Raw genomic sequence first — 9,208 nt, 5'->3', positions numbered from 1 at the left:
TAAAGCAAAGTATAGAAAGGTCGAGTTACACCCTCAAGATCTCACATTTGTAAGTGGGAGATTCAGGATTTAAATCTAGGAAGTCTGACTTCAGAGCCTGGGCTTTTATTCTCTGCATCAAAAAACAAAAACAGAACAACAACAACAACAAAACAAATGACCCAGAGTCAGGAAATTGTACTTATTTCTGAGTAAGACCAAACAGGAAGCGAACACAACTCTCCACATATTACATGAGAAGATTTATTAAACACCGATTTTAAGAAATGACAGTTTTGTTGCTGAATAGCATTTCTTATCATGGATGCCCTTATAGAAATGACATTATGGTGTAGGACCCAGCAGCAATCAATCAGCAATGACTTCTCCCAGTGGAGTTAACTGGCTCCCCATCTAGCTTTCTTGCCTGGAGGCAATCACCTGCAGACACCCTCTGACATCCATAGTTGTCACTTGAGAAACTATTTACCAACCGTCTGTTATGAGTCAGGGACTGGAGTAACTATGGGACTATGACTCTGACTTCAGAGAGCTTCTGACTGGAGAGGGAGGCAAAAACGAGTCAGTCAGTCAATCCACCAATGAAAATAACTGTGATACAGGCAGGAGCACCCAATCCTCTAGACGAAATCAGATTTAAGGGTAAACTTGAAAATGGAGGTAGAATTAAACCAGGAAGCAGCTCAACATTTCTTAGCCTGAGAAGTGAAGCAGCAGGTAGGGCACGGTGGAAATGGTGCAGGAGTATTTGTCCCATTGGGCACAGGTAGCAGGTTTGCAAAACTTGCAACGCAGCAGATGGGGAAGTGGCCTATGCCTGTTGTGAACGTCCATGCTCCATCCCAGGCCGCCCGCTCTTCTGTCTCCCTGAAGGTCCTCTCCTGGTGATCCAACAGACAACCACCTAAGTCATTGGCACTTCCACACGGGGGACAGTCTGTATCCAAACCTGACTTGAATGATCTCTTTGGCTCCATCCCTGAGTCTATTTGCTCATTAGAGTTCACTGTTTGAGGGGTTCCAGGACACCCCTGATTAAACACTTGCAGAAGAGACCTCGCTCCCTTCCTGCTCCGAGTCGGCTTCCTCTCCTCCCTCCCTGGTGCCACCAGCCACCCCACTGACTGCTTACGGTGGGACTGGACGCACTGCCCTCGTTTTTTTCCTCACCTGAACCCTTATGCGACACCTCGATCATGAAACTGTGAAACCCCCCTCTTCACAGCATCTCTCATTACCCGCCTGGCCCTCCCTGGAGCCCGTCGCAGCATCTGCTCAGGCGCTCGTGACCTTATACTTTGATGACTGCAGTATGGTCCTACATCCTCAATCTGTTCTTCATTCAAGTGTCAAAAGAACAGTACAAAAATGCATATCGTGTTACTGCCTTTAAAGCCATCAATGGCCCCTCTGGTTCTCAGGCTAAAGTCCAAACTCCTGTGTATGCCTCCAGTATTTCCTACTTTCCTGCCTTTCAATCCTTCCTCTTGCTAACAGTTCCTCTTCCTGCACTTCACACTCCCGCCGTACCAGACTACTTACAATTCCAATGTGGCTTCAAACCCCCCTGCTTCGGCTCACGCTGCTCTCGGCTTAAAGTGACTTGACTCACCTTTCCAGTCTCAATTCACAGACAGACCTGTCTCTGAAGCGTTTTGGGATCACTGTGCCTCTGCCCCAAATAGAACTGACCTTTTCCTTCTTTCTGTTCCCACTGCTTCCAGGGCAGACCGTTTCCAGCGCGCTTTTGTTCTGGTGATCCCATCAGTCTGGCACGATGCCTCGTCCCATCGCTCTGGCACGATTGTTTCCTCAACACAAACACAATTCATTGACCAACGCTTACTATCCACCATGAGTAGGGCTGTGGCCAAATGTTGGAGAAGTGGAAAAGGCAAATAAAACAATTTTTGCCTTCATAATTTATTTATGGCCATAAAATAAAACCTTTTAGTCCCAAAGTTCTCCCAGGATTTACCTTGAAGCTAATATACTTTTAGCTAGTTTAAGGGACCTGATTTTTAGAAGTCTCTTTTATCCTGTACTAATTTTATTTTTTAAATTTTAGGCCATTTTTTCTTAAAGGATACCCCAAATTGTATGCATTTTAGGTCCCCCACAATATGTATCCATCCCTGGTTCCAGGACTGTGGTCAGAAATTTTTGGAAACAAAGCTTAAAGAATAGTCAATAGTGATTTGGGGAGGGTTGGTGGGTGGTGGAACAGGTTTTCTCTTGGGCTGGTCCTGAGTGTTTGGGAGTGACTCAAAGCCTCCCCGTCAGAGTCCCTTGGAGTGAAGCAGGATGGTGACCGACCTCTGACAGAGTCTTCTACAGTCTCCCTCCCCTTCTACCTCCCACCATCCATAAAAGAGGAGTGAATTAGAGAACAAGGGGAAAAAAGAAATATAACAGGGCACCTGGGTGGCTCAGTTGGTTAAGTGTCTGCCTTCTGCTCAGGTCATGATCTCAGGGTCCTAGGATCCAGTACCACATCTGTCTTCCTGCTCAGCGGAGAGTCTACTTCTCCTTCTGCCTCTCTCCCCCACTTGTGTTCTCTCTTTCTCTCTCAAAAACAAATAAATAAAATATTTTTAAAAAAAGAAAAAAAAATAAATACTTCAAAAATAGGAGAAAACCATGGTTCTGAGCTACTAACAGAAAAGGTATCACTCCAGCTTACTCAGTGTTATCAGGTTTATAAGGATCCTGTGGCGTGACTATCGTTTCAGAATAAAACATGTTTGTTGTGGCTGGGAAGCAAAGGGACGAGGGAAGTTGGAGGCAAGAGGAAAAGAGAGGAAGGACATGTGACAAAGGCGAAGAATGTGACTAATGAGCCCCATTCTTCCTTGGGCCACTTGTGGCTTCCCTGAGCATGGAGAAAGGAATAATGGGCTGGGACCCATCCTACGCATTCCTTCTCCCTACCCCACCCCTCCTTCAGCATTTCCTGCAGAAGCAGGAAAGTCAGGCCCTGGCACAATAGCTCCGTGTGGCAATAGGAAGAGTAAGACGCAGACTGGTAGCTGGGGGTGGGGATCTGAGTCCAGCTGTTGGTCTGGCCTGAGCAGGATTCACACTGCGAGGCCCAAGCACAGAGAGGACTATGGGGCCACCATGGCTCTCATTCTGTAATTCATATTAATGTTTTTAAGTGACACGTAAGTTACCTGTATGCTGAAATTATGCTATTTTTCTAGATTCTGGGATCTTCACATTTTGGACATGCTGAGTACAGCCAGACTTTCTCCTTCCCTGTTTTGTGTTGGTTTTGCCTATTCTAACACCATCCTGGACCTTATTGATGGTGTGACCTTGGGAGAGTCCCTCACCACTCTGGGTCTGATTACTCATCTATGAAGTTGGTATGTCATGTTCCTTTAATTCCTGAGTCCCTTGGAGTTCTCTTTAATCTTTCAAAAAAAAAAAAAAAAAGTTAAAATATTTCTGCTCTGGCTTGTGTATCCTAATGACTTGCACAGAGTAGAGAGTTCTAGTCTGGATGAGAGAGGACATCCTGTGTATGCAGTGATACATCTGATTTTACTCAGTCTTAAAATATTTACGGAATACCTACCATTTAACAGCTGTTGAGTGTACAGTGATGAGCAAAGCAGATAGACTCCTTACCTTGTCCAGTTTACTTCCGTGGTGGTGGGGCCTGGGATCAGCCCACATGTTTGGTTTCTAGAACCTCCCCTCTCAATCACAATCTAGCATGCTGGTGAGGAGCATGACTCTGCAGTTACACAGTTCAGGTTCAAATCTCAGTTCTGTTGTTTCCTTGCTTGGGGACCTTGAGCAAGTTTCCCAAGTTCTCTGTCCTATGATTTCCTGTCTTTAAAACCAGGCTCACAATAGCAAGGCCTTATGCCCATAGGGTCTCCCGACATGCCTGGGTTATTGGTGTGACTTTTGTGATGGGCTCGTGCACCTGCTCAGGAGCAGAGATGGTGGGCTCAGAGAGACTGCTGCAAGCTGGCTCCACAGCTCAGGCCTAGACTTTGGCCCAAGAGGGAAGGAAGATTCTCTCTCTGGTTTGTGTCTTACTCTGGCATGTGGGTTAAGCCATACTACCCTAATGCCATTCTGAGTTTTTTTTAGAGAAAGCAGCCTTTTTAGTTTTTACTCAGAGCCCATTCTGTCTTCCCCACCCTCTCCTCTCTGGTTGAAAAAGTATCCTTAGGGGCTTAAATTAAGAGATCGTACGCAAATGTAACCCAAATTTCCTCTGTTCCCTGGTCTTTCTCTTTGAGTTCCCCAACCTCCTCCTCCACCCCAAAAATTAATGAATCCACTCTCCCCCAAAATACTGTTGAGAACTGTGGAATTTATACAAGATTTTATGGGGGAAAAAAGGAGGAGGGAAGGAGTAGCACATACTCTACAGCTGACTGCTTGAAAATTCCTAGTTGACATTTTTCCATTTCTCTTCTCTAGATTTCCCTTTTCTGACCAGGTAACTAGCAAAAGTTCCCCTCCCGGCAGCGCCCAGCCTCACTGTACCTCTCTTCCATTACCAGTACCCTTCCTCCCTGGAAGATGGTGGGCGTTACAAACACCAACAAAAATTCCTATTACACAAGTCACAGATGTGACTTCATATTCAAAACACCCACTGGCCCATTACGACCAAAGCTTTGTCACTGGGTGCCCTTTGTCTACCATCTGCTTTTATGTAGCGAAAGGGAAGAAGGACCAGCCCTTCAGAATCAACCCTGCACCAACAGGCCCCTCAGCCTCTCATGAAATAGCCTCCAGACAGGCCAGCTCTCCTTCCGCCCGAGATGACTAGCGGGGACGAAGCTTTAACCATCGCTGAAACAAAAATGCTGGTCTATTTTCTTCCCATCTTAACCCTCCAAAGCAACTTTGCTATTGACAACTCAGGGTTTTGCCAAGTGCATTTAAGTTTCATCACGGTCCTTCAGGTTTCAAACTGTTGTGATCCTTCTTTCCCGCCTCCCACACTCCACAAAACCCTCTGCTTCCCGCCTGTTTTCTTTAGCACCACCACATGACTTCACCTGTCACTCAACATAGTCCATTGACGGTTCCTATTTTGCATGTCCTCTAGGAGAACCTAAGTTCTGTGAGAACTGGGGTTGGGGCTGCTGCCTCCCTAACCCCCCACACAGTTCTTGACCCAGTTAGGAGCTCAGTATCTATTCGTTGAATTAAGGAATGAATGATCAACAAAGGTTTTAGTATTGACTCTCCTCATTATAAAGTCATAGATGTCATGGACTTCGTGGCCAGTCTCAGGTGTCAGAAAACTGGAATGCCAGATCTGTTAGGGCTAAGGATCCACTCACTGTGCTTTTATAAAGTTCATCCAAGTCACGGTTAACTTCAGAATTCTCTTCTTCCCAGTGACTCTGCCGGGGAGCCATAGAAGATGCCACTGTGAATTTATTCCATTCTTTCTCTTGTCCTTCATAACCATAAAGCAACCCCCACCCCCAACGTATAAGCTCTGGAGGCAAATGGACATGGGTATGAAACTCACTTTCACCACTCACTGGCTTTATAATCTTGAAAAATTGATGTCTTTCAGTTTCATTTTTCTTATTATAAGATGAAGATATCTATATCTACATCATAAGACTGTCAGAGAATTAAGTGGTACAACTAAACCCTCCTGGTTCATAGCAGAGCTTTGGTAAATAGGAAACCTGTTAAACTTCCCTACTCACCCCTTTCCCATAAGTCACATTATTACTCTACCCCAGAAGTTCAAAAGCCTCAAAATGCTCACGACTGGATTTTTCTGTACCTTTTGCTATTTGCAATTTATGATTCTCTGCTGCCCCATCCTTCCCGCCAACATTACCCATGCCCAGAGCTGCTATTAAGAATTTTTTTTAAATCTTAGCATTTCATTGTGATATATTTAGGTATATCAACCTCCATTTCTCTCATCCTCTCCTTTTTCCCTTCCTTCTCATTCACTCACTGAACTGACAATATCTTCAGGTCTAGCGTATTAATTCTCTTGTGAACTGTGTCTAACCCATTTAATTTTTCACTTCACTCATATGTTTTATTTTTGTAGGCTCTGGTTGATTAGATTCTGTTTTAATTCAATGAGTGCTTGCTTTTTACTTCTAATTTAAAAACTCTTCTTTTTTATGCCTTAAAATCTATAATTCATACTTCTTATAAGATATGTGTCTATTAACTGCAAAATATTCTCAGACATCTCTGCCTCTTGATTGTCAGCTCTCACTCCTGGTATTTTGTTTCCTTACGTGTTTTGTTGTTTTTTAATGAGAAGCTCCTATCCCTTGGGCCTTTATCAGTGGGTACTCTTTAAGGTGTGTCTGAAAGAAACTCCCACCTGTTTCTGCCAAGTGCCTTAGCACTACTAGTCTTGGATCACTTGAAACTAACTTGACTTAAGATGTTTCAGGCCACCACTGGTAGTGGGAGTTCTGTCTTCAAACATATGAAAAAACATATAAAGGTTAGTTTATGGTTAGAAATTCTCGGGAGACTTTTTTTTTTTAAATTCAGCTTATCGTCAAGGTTTAATACAGGTACTTTTTCTTGAAATACCTAGGGAGGGGCAGCGTGCATGGTACATGCAAGTTTATTTCTGGTTCGCCCTTTTAATTAGAGTACAATCCTTTGGTGTTCCAGTTTTATGGAGTGGGGGGGTGCCTCTTACTAAGCTTCCCAGGTTAGGCAAGCCCTCAGCTTCCTTTCCTATCCCCATAAAACTGCAAAGAATCAAAAATTAACCCTGAGGTTCATCCAGGTCAGGAAAAGCCCTCAAATGATGTCCTTTGCTCACCTCTCTGGATTCATTCCCACCTTCATTTAATTCACAGCCCGAGTATTCCAGCTTGTGAATACAATCAAGGCTTTTTGTCAACTGACGTTGTGAGTCGTTTTTAGCAACAGGCTCAGTCTGGGCATCCAAAACACCAGGTTGTCCTTCACAGCTTGTGCAGTCTAATAATGAATCAGGTCACCTGATGATCCTGCTTGGTGATTAGCCTAATACAGCATCACAGTGTTTAAATCTTTATGGTAAGATTTACATTTCAATGAATCAGGTGTGTTGTCTTTTTCTACTCTTTTTGCCTGAAGCAACAAAACATGGTTGTAGAAGAAACCGTGTTGAAGAAGATATAGTTAACAAAGAGCCTGGATTTTGGAGCCCTTAAAGGAGTCCAAGCCAGGGCTTAGACTGTTTTCATTGCCTTGCCCTGTTTAAGATTCCAGAGGGTTGGCCTTCACATTAGCAAAGTTGATTGTTTACAAATGTTTGAACATTTTCTCACTGATCCCATGATCGGGTGTGCCTTTGGAAGAACAAAAGACGAAAATGCTAAATAAATTAAAATTTACCCTCATTTTGAAGGAAATATTGAAAATAGGTAATAAAAAATGGAAGTAGGAATATATACCCGGATTCCAGTTTGTGAATTTTTTTTTTCCCCCCACAACACAAAGCCTTTCCAGAGGCCCTAAAATAGAGGGTGAGACTACTAATCTGGGAGGGGGGAGAGGATCAACTAACTCAACCCTCTTCCATTACTGATGAGGAAACCAAATCCCAGAGCAGTTATGTGACCTGTTGAACATCACACAATAGAAACTATTTCAGGACTGGGTCTCCTGATTCCTAGGAACTGATTCAACTCTACCATGCTGTCATATACTATGTAGTTTCTGTTTTACCAGAAAATGAGAAACATGCACAATAAACTTGGTAGATTTTATAGATTTCGTTTATTTTGCACACCTCCTAACAGAGATTTGTGAAAAACAAAAACAATCTACTGGAACTCAAATACTCAATGAAAAACAACAGCTTAAAAAACCTTTCCACTGCATCGGATAGGCTAATCTTTTTATTTTCCAGGTTGTCCTTGCTAGTTCAGTATGTAGAAAACTAGCATACGTCAACTTTACTTGGAGATGCCATCATTATTAAAGATAAAACTCTTATTATTTACATATGTTACATTTTGAAATAAACAGAAATTCATTTACATATTTAGAAATAAGTATTTTAAGTATCTTTCATGAGGCTTCTCTGGCATTATCACAATTTAAAAGACATATAAATTATAGCCAAGAAACTAGAGCTACAGGTGAGATTGAATGTGAACTGGAGACCTACCCAGAGTAAATCTCAAAACTCAATTAACTAAATGAGGTCAGAGGTTGACACAGAGACAAGGATCATCACTACTCATAATAAGACAGCAGCAAATCACCTTGACTGACATACCATGAAAGTCTCTTGGGCATTAGAACCCCATCACAGCAATGATCACATCAGGACAGCTCTGATGCATCAGATTTGATGCATCTACTCATAACACATGAATGATTGCATATTGAGAGTCACATTTTTACTTTTCTAAGATATTATGCAATTGTGAATTTCTCTCTAAGGGAACAATAATAACATACACTTGACATTATTTTTGGACACATTAGCATTTTAACTTCCTATTTCAAAACACAATCCAAGATTCTAATAGATAACTCAGGCTCTTTGCTGCCAGTACATTCCAGTCTCCACAGGTTCACAGAATTTTTAGTCACCTAAGAGAAATCAGATCCAGCAGAGATTTTTGTTTGTTTTCTTTTGTTTTAAGAATAGACACAGAAAGTTCATTTATTTAGTATGGGTTTTATTCCACATCTGCAAGAAATCAAAGTTTGTATGGAAAGTATCTCTGGCATGGATAAGTTGTGAAATCAAAAGAATTGCATGTATCGGGAGTGTTTACTTTTTGGATAAAGCCTCATGAACAAAAACCTAAGACAGGGTAAGCATAATACAAATTAATAGTAACAAGTAAAATGCTCAGTCAACAAAATATAAAAGGGGGTTACTCTACAGAAATTGAACTCCATAGGATATGAAATAAAAGAATGGTAAAGAATGTCAACATTATTAGCAAACATTACCAAGAGTATTGAGCAGTATACTAGGTAACTATTTGTGAAAAATAACTAATAAAAGAAATACTGCTTCTTGCTGACAGAGTTTCTCCTCCAAAATGAACACAATGATACAGATGCTAGGAAAGAAACAGTGGACACATTTTTGGTAGTATTGCCAAAGAAAAATTCCTTTAAGCTAACCTTTATTTCCAAAATTTTTTGAGCTTTTTTTTAGGACTTTTCCTCCAAATGGAAATTTGTTGAATATGAAGAAAAAGGTTAATGGAAGAAACAA

General features: G+C 42.0%; 1 long non-coding RNA gene across 1 annotated transcript; it reads right to left on the bottom strand.

Moving 5' to 3' along the window:
• Positions 1–229: 229 nt before the first annotated feature.
• On the bottom strand, positions 230–1,732 carry LOC131819546 (uncharacterized). The gene is made up of 2 exons (XR_009349229.1): positions 1,543–1,732; positions 230–881 (listed from the first exon to the last, which is right to left on the bottom strand). It is a non-coding gene; the product is annotated as an uncharacterized LOC131819546 (long non-coding RNA).
• Between the last annotated feature and the right edge of the window lie 7,476 nt (positions 1,733–9,208).

This window comes from Mustela lutreola, chromosome 1 (genome assembly GCF_030435805.1).
Source record: "Mustela lutreola isolate mMusLut2 chromosome 1, mMusLut2.pri, whole genome shotgun sequence".
NCBI classification, from domain to species: domain Eukaryota; kingdom Metazoa; phylum Chordata; class Mammalia; order Carnivora; family Mustelidae; genus Mustela; species Mustela lutreola.
This window is presented reverse-complemented; position numbering and strand designations above follow the sequence as displayed.